Genomic DNA, 12,825 nt, shown 5'->3' on the forward strand with positions numbered 1-12,825 from the left:
ATAAAATAAAATAAAGAAATTATTAAAAGAACGAAAGTATAGCCAGAATTGCCAGATTTGTATTTTAAATGTAGAAACAAAAAATCAATGGTTTATTAACATAGGAACCTCTTTTTGGACGTGTAGCCCTGTCACAGGGATTGTTGGATTTATTAACGCATTTTAAAAATATTAATCGAAAGCTGCTACTTCACATATTATTTGCAGGATTATAATAATATGCTGTATATTAATATATTGGGAGAAAGCTGTTATATGTGAAATCAGATAATGTGTGAACCCATATGGCCAAAATTGAAGGATCCTCATTTCATAACAGAAAGCAATGAAATATGTCACTGTTGCCAGAGGACTGCGCTTTCCTTCACTCTCTGTCCAGCAGTAAATGTAAATATTAATTTTAAGCGGCTACTTTGACGGAGGACACGCAAAGAGAACAGCGACGGCAGGTAAAGGAAAAAAGTAAAATGGTGTTTTTCTGACGAATAGAGTCAGTTTGTAAGAAAATGTTTAAATGGACTATAAGATCAACAATATGAACTCTGAACAACAGCAAGAAAAGCTGAAGAAGAACTCGCAACATTAAAGCAATAAGCATTTATGTAGACTAAAGCTATATATCACCTCTTATTTTAAGTTTTAATGGTAAGACTAAAGGCGCGTACATTATGCAGCGCTTTTCACATCCGAATCCCACTTAAGAAAACTATAATCGATAGCAATTTAAAAATGTGCATAATATATATTTTATATATTTAAATTTTAATATAGGCTATATAGTATATTATGTTTTGTTGTTTTTATACATGAGGTGGGGGATCCGCGCAAATAGGTAGCGGAACACAAACAGTCAAAACCTGAGAAGTCCCGGACCCTGCAATTTTTAAACGGGCCAGGAAGTGGGTCGGGTATAATATTTTTTTTTTCTTTGCGGTCCGAGTTGCGGGTGGGTTAAATGAAAACGTCGGTTGGGTGCGGGTTGTTTATACATTGACCCGCGCATCACTGATACAGATATAACTGTCAAGAGTTCGCCCCCTAGTGGCAGTCCAGGGCTCGACATTAAGGCTTGTCCGGAACAAGTGGATTTTTTGTAGGACAAGTGTAAGAGAAAATTACTTGTCCGATTGGACAAGCTAAATTTCAAACAATGTTACTTAACGTTATGTGCCGTTAACGACAGAGCAGAACACACAGCGCAAACACCGAACGGAATATTGAACAGAGAGCGCGGCGACACACACACACACACACACACACGTTTACATGTTACTGTTATTATTACTAAACAAGCTGCGCGCGTATTAAACCTGATCGACGAACACGGACCTCATTTCATAACACATCTGCAAAGATTCGACTGTGAGATTGGTAGTCAAATCAGGCTTCTCCTATCGATGCATCGAATCTTCGACTATTCGGGGTCACCCCTAAAATACGATAAATAAAAAGAATAAAGCAATGCAAAAAGATAAGGTGAAAGAAAAGGGACCTTACAGGCAGGGCTGCACAAATAGGGCTGGGACAACACGCCGACGTAATCGACGACGTCGACGCAAAAAATACGTCGACGCAAAATATGCGCGTCGATTCATCAGACCCAAAAAGGCGCCGCCGTAGAGTAGTAGCAACGCGAGTGGCTTCAGTGTGAGCAGTGCGGCGTGTGTTTTTTTCAGCGCCCATGTTAACAAGCATGCACCCCGCCGCATGAGCAGCGCGGGCTCACGGCTTTGAAGCAACAGTGCTGCAATCGTTTCTGCGTCGGTTCTGCTGCGCTGCTCACGCTCAATTAAAGTGAAAGTGCTTTGTTTATGGTTTAAATGCTCATGGATTGACGCGAAAAAGTGTCATTTTACCATAAAATCATGAATGTGATGCCAAGTGTGTTTTAAACAGTCATGACTTTGAGCAATTTAACAGAAAGCAATGAAATATGTCACTGTTGCCAGAGGACTGCGCTTTCATTCACTCTCTGTCCAGCAGTAAATGAGTCCTAATCTATCTTAACAAACTTTAGAGAAAGAGATTTAATAATATATGTGGCAACGGAGAAAGTGACGATGCAACAACATTGGTTCCGAAAGAAGGCAAGGAAATTAGTTACCTCCGAACGTTTCTAAATCGGAAGGCTGCAGCCTCCGGAGGTCGCAAATGCAGGCTGTACACGTCATCAAGCCTGGTTCATTCGAGTTAACGGAGCATTACATTCCCAAGTCATAAACATACTACAACAATATATGAATAACTAAAAATAGCCCCGACTCGACGGTTGGAAACTTCTTTAGTGCGATTGTGGCCGATATAGGGCTGCAAGGCGAATGTGAAAGTGCCGTTCACCCTGTTTCAAGTGGACGAACGACTGAAACTTTTTTGGAAACGTTACTTTAAGGTAAAAAAAAACTCTTTAGTGTTGCTTCAAGAGGATTAAAATAAGGAAAAGAGACTTTTTGAGAGACGTTAACTGAAAGTCCTGCAGCAGATTTTTTTTAAGGTTAAGTGCATAATAAATGTTTTTGTAAAAAAAGAGAATATGGATCTCAATTCACAAGGAGAAAAATCATGATTCACATTTTAGCATGAATCGTGCAGCCCTACTTACAGGAACAAGCTCACAAACAGCCAGTGCTGGGCAGTAGCTTCACTACAAGTAGCGAAGCTAGTTTAACTACATTTTTCAGTAGCTTGGCCGGTAGCTTAGCTGCTTTCTAAATCAAATAGCTTTTCAGTAGCTAAGCTCTTTTTTTGACCAAGTAGTGAGGTAGCTTCCACACAAGCTACAATTTTCCAAACATTTCTGAAGTCGTCCTGAATTTGAGAATTAGCGCGTCATTTCAATCGACACAGGACGTCGTTTGTTCCGTATTTTCGAGTTGTGCAGCCTTCATTCATACAAAACATTAGCACTCGCATTCTGTGAAGACTCGTGCTCTACCTCTGACTGGGTTATGTCACCAAGCCAAGCTAATATAAAAACATGTAATAAAATTTACAATTGAAACTATTAATAGAATGTGCTTTGGCGGGCACCTCACAGACTCTGTGCAGGCTACCTGCTGCCTGCGGGCCCACGTTGGAGACCTTTCAGGGCAAGGTGTTTTTGAATAAAGGCAGCTCAAACATGCATTTAATTCTGGGAGTAGGATAAGTCCAGCAAACAGCCCCAAAATGTGATGTACCTGGGCCTACATTATGCTTGTATTGCCTATAATTACCAAAATGATAAATTGAAACTGAATAAATAATTACATAATAAAACTGGTTAAAAATAAATAAGTAGCTTGGATGTAGCAAGCTACTATTGATGTAGCTTAGCTTGCTACATTTCCCAGGGGGGTAGCTTCAGTGTAGTGAAGCTTGATTTAATGTGAAGTAACTGGTAGCTTAGCTCACTACGTTTTCCAAGTAGCTTGCCCAGCACTGCAAACAGCGTTGTACTGGCAAAGGTCAGTTTCTTCACATGCGTTTAGTGTGTTGTAATTACACTGTCATTTTGGTAAAGAAGTGTCTGCTAAATGCAAAGTAATTAACTACGACAGTTTCGTAAACACTAGATCAGAGGCCTTCAACTACTCTTCTTCGAGGGCCAGTTTTAAAAAATGTAAATATGGCCAAACTTTTACCCCTATTTTTACTTTTACCATATATATGTGTGTGTGTGTGTGTATGTGTGTGTGTGTGTGTGTGTGTGTGTGTGTGTGTGTGTGTGTGTGTGTGTGCGCGCACAAAAACGGTGCTGAAAACGGCCAAAGATTTACACGGAGTATACTGTTTACATTTATGCATTTACCTTTACGCATTACTTTTGCCACGTTTGCGGCTTTCAGTTAGATTACTCCACCCTTTTCCACCCTTATAAACGGACTCATTCGTAAACGCTGTAGACCCTGTTTTAGTTTGAGAACTCTGGGGTTGTGCTGCAGTGTAAATAAACGTAGACGGAACCTAAACGAACAGCTGATTTTAATGTGACAACGCATCAATTTCAAAGTAAAAATGATTTATTCTGGTAAATGGAGGTTTGCAACAGAGGTTTTGCCCAATAAACATCTACCAACAAACTACAGATCCTAATGTCTGTTTTGTGTTACTGTTTGAGTATTGTTGGGTTTAAATATTGTTGTAATGTTGTTTTGTTTCAATTTAATTAGCTTATTACGAGTTTAATTTAAGTTTTGTTTGCTACTTTAAAACGAATTTTGTTTCAAATAATTTGTCTCGCAATTATAATCAATGTTTTGTTGTTAGGTTTTGTGAATATAAATTAAAAAGAACATTAAAAGCAACACCGTGCATCTCATTGGTGCATATGCTACTGAATGCCAAAACATGCAGTGAGTAGCCTATATCACTTACTTTTCAAAAAATCAGCCTGGCAGTGCCCAGAAATTAAATTTACACGCGCATTTAGAGCATAATGTAGCAGCACGTTTGATTTGCGGTGTGCTTACGACTGTTAAAAATCAACTTCATATTAATTTTAATAGGCCACTTTGACGGAGGACACGCAAAGAGAACAGCGACGGCAGGTAAAGGAAAAAAGTTAAATGGTGTTTTTCTGACGAATAGAGTCAGTTTGTAAGAAAATGTTTAAATGGACTATAAGATCAACAATATGAACTCTGAACAATGAACTATTATAAACATAACAGCAAGAAAAGCTGAAGAGGAACTCGCAACATTAAAGCAATAAGCATTTATGTAGGCTAAAGCTATATATCACCTCTTATTTTTTAGTTTAGTTAAGTTTTAATGGTAGGACTAAAGGCGCGTACATTATGCAGCGCTTTTCACATCCGAATCCCACTTAAGAAAACTATAAACGATAGCAACTTAAAAATGTGCATAATATATATTTTATATATTTTAATTTTAATATAGGCTATATAGTATATTATGTTTTGTTGTTTTTATACATGAGGTGGGGGATCCGCGCAAATAGGTAGCGGAACACAAACAGTCAAAACCTGAGAAGTCCCGGACCCTGCAATTATTAAACGGGCCAGGAAATGGGTCGGGTATAATATATTTTTTTTTCTTTGCGGTCCGAGTTGCGGGTGGGTTAAATGAAAACGTCGGTCGGGTGCGGGTTGTTTATACATTGACCCGCGCATCACTGATACAGATATAACTGTCAAGAGTTCGCCCCATAGTGGCAGTCCAGGGCTCGACATTAAGGCTTGTCCGGTACAAGTGGATTTTTTGTAGGACAAGTGTAAGAGAAAATTACTTGTCCGATTGGACAAGTTAAATTTCAAACAATGTTACTTAACATTATGTGCCGTTAACGACAGAGCAGAACACACAGCGCAAACACCGAACGGAATATTGAACAGAGAGCGCGGCGACACACACACACGTTTACATGTTACTGTTATTATTACTAAACAAGCTGCGCGCGTATTAAACCTGATCGACGAACACGGAGGGGCGGGAGTCGCGGGACGGCATGAAGTGGATAGTGATGTTTTTCAGGCTCCGGCGTGAACCGCGTTTTCCTCTCTGTGTGTCAAAAAAGCCGATTTAAGTCCGTATTTTTTCTCTTCTGAAGTTCGGTAAAAACACATAATGGGCTTAAAATCTTGTTTAAGAATCTGTTTTATAACGAGAATCTCTCTTTCAGCGCGCCTATGTGTGTGTGTGCGCTGCGCGACGGCCGATTTGTATCTGACAGAGTTTGTCACTGTACATTAAAAATCCCACACAAACATTACAGCATAATGCTAGGTTTAAGATTGATTTTATATATAACAGATAATCTAGATACATTTATACTTTTAAGTTTTTTAAAACATGGTAATGTTTTAATGTTTTGCTTTAGTGTTTTAATGTCAGACAATTATTGAAATGTGGGAAAAAATGAAGAGAAAGACAGCAGATATAGCATCCTTCTTCAGAAAGAGTAGCAAGAAGCAGCCAAATGAATCTTAGTAAAATACATTTCAGTGGCCTACAAAATTCACATGATTCTGGTCTCTATAGTTTTTTCAGCACTGGGATATTTAAATTCAGTCAAAGTACATTACAAAAGTGTTATTTGATTAAATAGTTTAATTTTAATTAAAATGAATTGAGATAAACATACAATTTATAGTCATAATTCAACCTCATGTTTTTTTTTTTAAGTATTGTAGCAATTGTATGTTATACATCATTGTGATTATTGCACCTATAATACTTAATAGTATTTTGAGGTTGGATGATAGAGATTGTATGTGCCACCCCAGAGTAACTGTTGGCCCCTGCCTGGCCACCCCTATGAAAAATCCCTGAAAATGTATAATCATTATATTATAAATCTTTACCCGGACAAGTGACTTTTGTGCATGGACAAGTGAAACACAAATTTACTTGTCCTAAGGACAAGTTCCTCAAAAAGTTAATGTCAAGCCCTGCAGTCGTAATGAAATAGCATTTTAATCGTCATGGGGAAGAAGCTCATTCCAGCGCAAGAGCCTTAATCTATTAATATATTAATACTTAATAATTTAATATCCAGTAATAAATCGTTTTTAAAGTATTCAAGTGAAACAAAAAAGGATTCATAATTTTCACTTTTCACACAGTGTGTTGATTATGAACACACAGAAATACAAAAAACGCCTAGTCGGCGTGTCACCTGCAGTGTAATCACACAAGTTCAAAATGGATCGGATAATTATGCAACCACAGATGGTTGGCACTCCACGCAGCCCTGTTTTCGGATGTCATTTGCCATGTACAGTGGAAAGTAAAAGTAACCACGCTGAATTTTAATCAGACTATGGCTGTTTCTCAATCCGAAAACTGCAGCCTCCGGAGGTCGCATTTCCAGGCTGCATATGTCATTAAGTCTTATTTCAGAATATTATCAATTATAAAGTTGACTATTATTCTTAGTTAATCGTAAATCGTTGTAATATGCTTATGATTTGTTAATGTAATGCTCAGTTAACGTAAACTTGATGACGTATGCCGTCTGCATATGCGACCTCCGGAGGCTGCAGCCTTTCGATTGAGAAACGGCCAAAGATGACCGGCAGGCTGGATAAATCTGATTGGAGGGCCACACTTGGACCTGCCAGTTGACTAGCCCTGCACTAGATTGTAACGAGATGTTTAATGTACAAAAACGTTTCCAACATGTTTTGATGTAGGCTAAAGCTGTGTATGTTTAGGTATTTAGTTGTAATTTAATTTTAGCAAAATGACACATGCAGTAGCAGGTTTTTGTGTTGGGGGCTGCAAAGTGGACAAACCGGTTCTGGGTTGGCTATGGTAGTTAAATGTGTGATTGCAAGATGTAAATGTCCTGGTTAGATTAAAGCCATTAACAGTGTGTATAACACTTTACTTGAAGGGGTGTGCATAAGACTGACATAAAACCTTCATAATAATGACATGACATTTCAGGAATATGAAGGAGGTTTTATGCATACTTATGACAACTGTCATTTAGTGTCATTCATTCAATTATGACATTTTTAATGCAAATATGCCATTGTTTAAGATGTCTTTGTAATTGCATATGGTGTCTCCATTTCGATATCCTAAAAAACTGTATTCCATTGTTCCTACATTTTCCATATGTATCGTGTGAGGTACTGGAGCAGTTTTTAACGCAGCAGTGACTTCCAGGCATGGTAAAACAATGTGGATTTGCGAGAACCTCCTCGATTACCGAGCTAACAACACACATAAAGAATCATGTTTTGCTGCCGGAATCCTGCCAACATGGCGGAGAGGGGGAGGGGCTCTGTACCATGACAACAACTCCTTACTCTCCATAGCTCCACATGCAGGGCTCGACATTAAGGCTTGTCCGGGACAAGTGGATTTTTTGTAGGACAAGTGTAAGAGAAAATTAGTTGTCCGACTGGACAAGTTAAATTTCAAACAATGTTACTTAACGTTATGTGCCGTTAACGACAGAGCAGAACGCGCAGCACAAACACCGAGCAGAATATTGAACAGAGAACGTGGTGCGCCGACACACACACACACACACACACACAGGCACACACACACGTTTACATGTTACTGTTATTGTTACTAAACATGCATTAAACCTGATCGACGAACACGAAGGGGCGGGAGTCGCAGGACGGCATGGAGTGAAGTTGAAAGTGATGTTTCTTCAGGCTCCGGCATGAATAATAACTGACAGGCACTTCAACCGCGATTTCATCACTGTGTGTCAAAAAAGCTGATGTAGCCGCTTATGGAACGGCTGAAATTCCAAAAGGGGGCGTATTTGTTCCTTGAAGTTGCAGAATAAACATGACATCCAAATATTTTCATTATAAATCGTGAATGAAAAGTGAGATTCGAACAAATGTCCGTTAGTGAACTAATTGTATACACTATTTATATTGTAATTCGGTCAGAAACGTCAAGATTGTGAGATGAACAAATCGTTTTGGATTAAAAGTCTTGGATATTCCATTTCCTTGGACTTTTGGGGATTTATGAACAATTTGTTTTGGACGATTTCACCGAAGCGGATAAAGGGAAGATTTTGAAGGTAAGTAAATATCCTAAATCGGTGCCGCCCAGTTCAGGTAACTAACAACTAGATTACAGTTTTATGACTGCTATAAATTATATTATGCTTTGTGTGTGCGCTTAATCGAATCCCGAAAGTCTAAGCTTTACAACGATGTGCCGCATGACCGTATATTTTGAAGATTTAATGCTTCAAAGTTACAATGACGTAGTGCAGCCTCACGTGCAAGGGAGGGGGTGTACCGTGTACGGCACAGTGTTCCTTATCAGGTTAAGTCCGTATTTTTTCTCTTCTAAAGTTCGGTAAACACACATAATGGGCTTAAAATCTTGTTTAAGAATCTGTTTTATAACGAGAATCTCTCTTTCAGCGAGCCTATGTGTGTGCCGATTTGAATCTGACAGAGTTCGTCACTGTACATTAAAAATCCCACACAAATATTACAGCGTAAATGCTAGGTTTAAGATTGATTTTATATAACAGATAATCTAGATACATTTATCCTAATACGTTTTTTTCAAAACATGGTAATGTTTTAATGTTTTGCTTTAGTGTTTTAATGTCAGACAATTATTGAAATGTGGGAAAAATGAAGAGAAAGGCAGCAGATATAACATCCTTCTTCAGAAAGAGTAGCAAGAAGCAGCCAAATGAATCTTAGTAAAATACATTTCAGTCGCCTAAAAAATTAACATGATTTTCTGTGTCTCTAAAGTTTTTTCAGCGATGGGAGATATAAATCCTGGTTTCAAAGTAAATTTCAAAAGTTTTATTTGATTAAATAGTTTAAAAAACATGAGGTTGAATTATGACTATAAATTGTATGTTAATCTCAATTCATTTTAATTAAAATTAAAGTATTGTAGTATAATAGAGATTTTATATGCCACCCCAGAGTAACTGCTGGCCCCTGCCTGGCCACCCCTATGAAAAATCCCTTGCTTCGCCACTGATTAGCAAAACACAAAAAATACTTAATATTATAAATCTTTACCCGGACAAGTGACTTTTGTGCATGGACAAGTGAAACACAAATTTCGTTCTGCACGACTTCAAAAAATAAAAACAAACATATTTGAAAGACTAGGGGTGGGACAATATATCAATATGGTGATATATCGTTTGTCTGGCTCTGGCGATACGAGAATACGCTGGCTTAATGAAGCCTGGCACGCTCCACAGCTTCTGTTAGCTTAGCTTCCAAAAAGATGGCGGTCGTATCGTTGCTTTTCGTAAGTCCCACCCACTTATCTGTAATAGGTCTGTAGCGTAAAACAACTGAAACCAATGAAACAAACAAAGCCACAGCAGAACTGTCGGAGCAACACAGCTGTTCTATTAATAAATATATTCATGTTTTTGAACAATTTATTGACACATTCATTACGACAATAGCCGAGTTCTGAATTCCATACCACAATACTACTCTTATTATTTTATACGATGATCAAATGCCGACATCTAGATGACAAGTTTAAACTCCAAGCAACTGTAACTTAAAATTCTACAAACTCTTCCCCATCCACAGCACATACAGGATGGCTAAAGTGGACGGGTCCTCGTCTTTTTGTTTACAATGACAAGACATAATAGGCAGGCTGTGGTGTGTGCATATATGCTTTCTGCCAAGTCTGTATTGAATAATCATAAAAAACATTTTTAAAGCTGATATGCAAGCTCTTTGATGACTGTAACTGTTAACATTTTTTCTAGATAAAGTAATACCACAGATGATGCCTTTGTTATATTACTTGCAGTAATTAGGTTTATTATGGTTTTAATAGAGACTCAAATAAATAAGCACAACAAATATTTATTCTGCAAAGAGATATTTAATAGGGCTATTCACTGACATGCTCACACAAAAATCGCTGCAAAATACGCATTCCAACAGGTTTTATTGTAGTTTTTGCCAAGTCCCTTGACTTGTATTAGATGTGCTGTGAGGTACGGTATTACTCCACGCCGGGAACTTTGTTTGTATTCTTGCAATTGGCAAAGGCGGATTATCGCCACCAACTGGGCTAGAGTGTCTATTATTCAAGCTCTCAACGGAAGAATATACGGGTGTGAGGTGTTTGGAAAAATAGGTCCACACGTTTACAACGAATGCTAAAACACCTGTTGGAAAGCATCTTTTGCAGCGATTTTTGTGTGAGCATATCAATGAACACCCCTGACCACTCTGTGAGTTTCACGTCTTTGCAGGGAACTACACTGCAACCAAAATGGTCGCATATGCGACCTTTTGAACTGCCGTTGCGACCCTAATTTTTAATGGGTCGCAAATGTGCTGAAATAATGAGTGGATTAAGCTTTTTAAATCAGAAAGAGAGAAATAGAAAGATAGAGCAGAAGCAGTAAAAGTGCCTATCTAATAGAAATTATTACCATTATAACATCAGTCACATTTATAATCTATAGACCTGCACTGTCTATTAATATACTTTACATAGTATTGTATTATATTGAGTTTGATAAAAGGGGTCTAATTGCTTCATATATCAGTGCAAAAACAGTAAGTGTTTTCGTGGTGCTTTGACAAAATATAATGTGAAATTAATATTAATTTTCAATAAATCAAAGTATTGTGTTGTGTCACACATTATTAGTTCTTCGTCACATGTATAGTAGACCATTATTTGTCAGTGGGTAATGATTGCCCTTTTCACCGGCTACCACCACAAGTAAATTTCAGATCTGTGGGAAACACTGCAATGTTTAAGAAAACAAGGCGGCATGTGGTTTAAAAGATGGCAAGTAAAATCAAAAGCATATCTGTATGCAATACAGTTTAATTATTGATCATTATTATCCAGAGCGCCTTTATATAACTTGAAAAAAATATGTGCGACCAAATCATATTTTGCGCCAGTGAAAAAGTTGGTAGCGCAAGTGCCACCAGTGGAAAAGGTTAGTGTAGTTCACTGCTTTGTAAACGAAAGTTTAATACATTTTAGGAAGGATTGTTCCAGTGCACCTATACACCCATTGTATAGGTGGGAGGTGAAACAACAAACACCTGAAAATTCTCGGGTCAGCCGCATATGTCGAAATTTCAGTCAAAACCGTTCTATTTCATCATAAACAATCTGAAAACAGGGCTTTAAGTGTAAAATACCAAACTTGTCCTTTAACTTTTTTAATTTGGTAGCACTGGTGACAAACAAAAATTTAGGCGCATCCATCAAAAGATTTATTTTATTAAAAATAAAACACCACCACCGGGCTTTACACATCCTATGGCCAGCATTTAAAATTTGGTATTTTATTTTAATTTTTTTTTTTTGCTGCATAGATTCCTAAATTAATACCCAAATGCTGTTGAAATAGTATAGCAGCAATAATAATTTAACAATAACAGGTAACATGATTAAGATTACAATAGAAAATCTAGCAAACACGTAAAACACTGATTAATTGGGACATTACAAAAGTGACCTTAATATAGAAGGCTAATATATATTGGTATTGAGAACTGCATTACCAGGATGCTATTACTACTAAATAGGCAATATTTAAAAAAAATACAACAAAAACATACCATCAGCATTGTCATGTTCCACCTCAACATGGACCACAAGGATGTTTGTCGGATGTCCTTTCACCAGCGCATGCGCATCAAACACTCTTTGACAGACAGGTCGGTGTCTCCATCAATAATGAACACATTTGTCATGACACGTCCTGTGTTTTTGGCACTTTCGCCATGTTTAAGAAAGGTCTGGCGCTTAAAATGTTTTGATTCCGCCACCAATGCCGTTTTACAGGATTTACAAACACAGTAAGTTACATCGAGCCATTTTCATAGCGGAGACACTCGAAATCTTTAAGCCACTCTCTCAGAAAGGTTTAACGTCAAGTCTTATTTTCTGGTGGTGGAGTCGAATTTGAAGCAGGATTGTCGTCATTAATTACAGTAGTAACATTGGCTTCTCGTCAGGCTCGCGGTTCGTCTTTTCACATTTTCGCGCTTCACGTACCAATGTAGCACGGCAACAAGGAATGACTGACGCTCATATTAGCCAATCTCCGGTCTTCCTTAAACGCAAGAACTTAATGGTGAAATTTGATTGGTTATGTAATGTTGGAGAGAACAATGAACCTGGGACAGCAGCACAGAACATCACAATCTAAATCAAGTCGCACCACAACAAAATGGGCAGTAGCACAAATGCTCCCAAATATATTGTAGGTCGCACAGATTAAATTTCGGTCGCATATGCGACCAAACTAGTCGCAATTTCGAGCCCTGTCTTTAATAAGGTTTGTCTCCTAAAAGTAATGAAAATAAAACACTTTACAGTCTTTACTGTATGAATTAAATAAACACACATTCGTAT

The 12,825-nt window shown here is 37.8% G+C and overlaps 1 protein-coding gene across 1 annotated transcript in view; it reads right to left on the reverse strand.

Moving 5' to 3' along the window:
• Positions 1 to 12,825, reverse strand: part of LOC129451970 (plakophilin-4) — a 224,146-nt gene that overhangs the window by 128,959 nt on the left and 82,362 nt on the right. The window lies entirely within an intron of this gene.

This window comes from Misgurnus anguillicaudatus, chromosome 17 (assembly GCF_027580225.2).
Source record: "Misgurnus anguillicaudatus chromosome 17, ASM2758022v2, whole genome shotgun sequence".
Classification (NCBI taxonomy): Eukaryota; Metazoa; Chordata; class Actinopteri; order Cypriniformes; family Cobitidae; genus Misgurnus; species Misgurnus anguillicaudatus.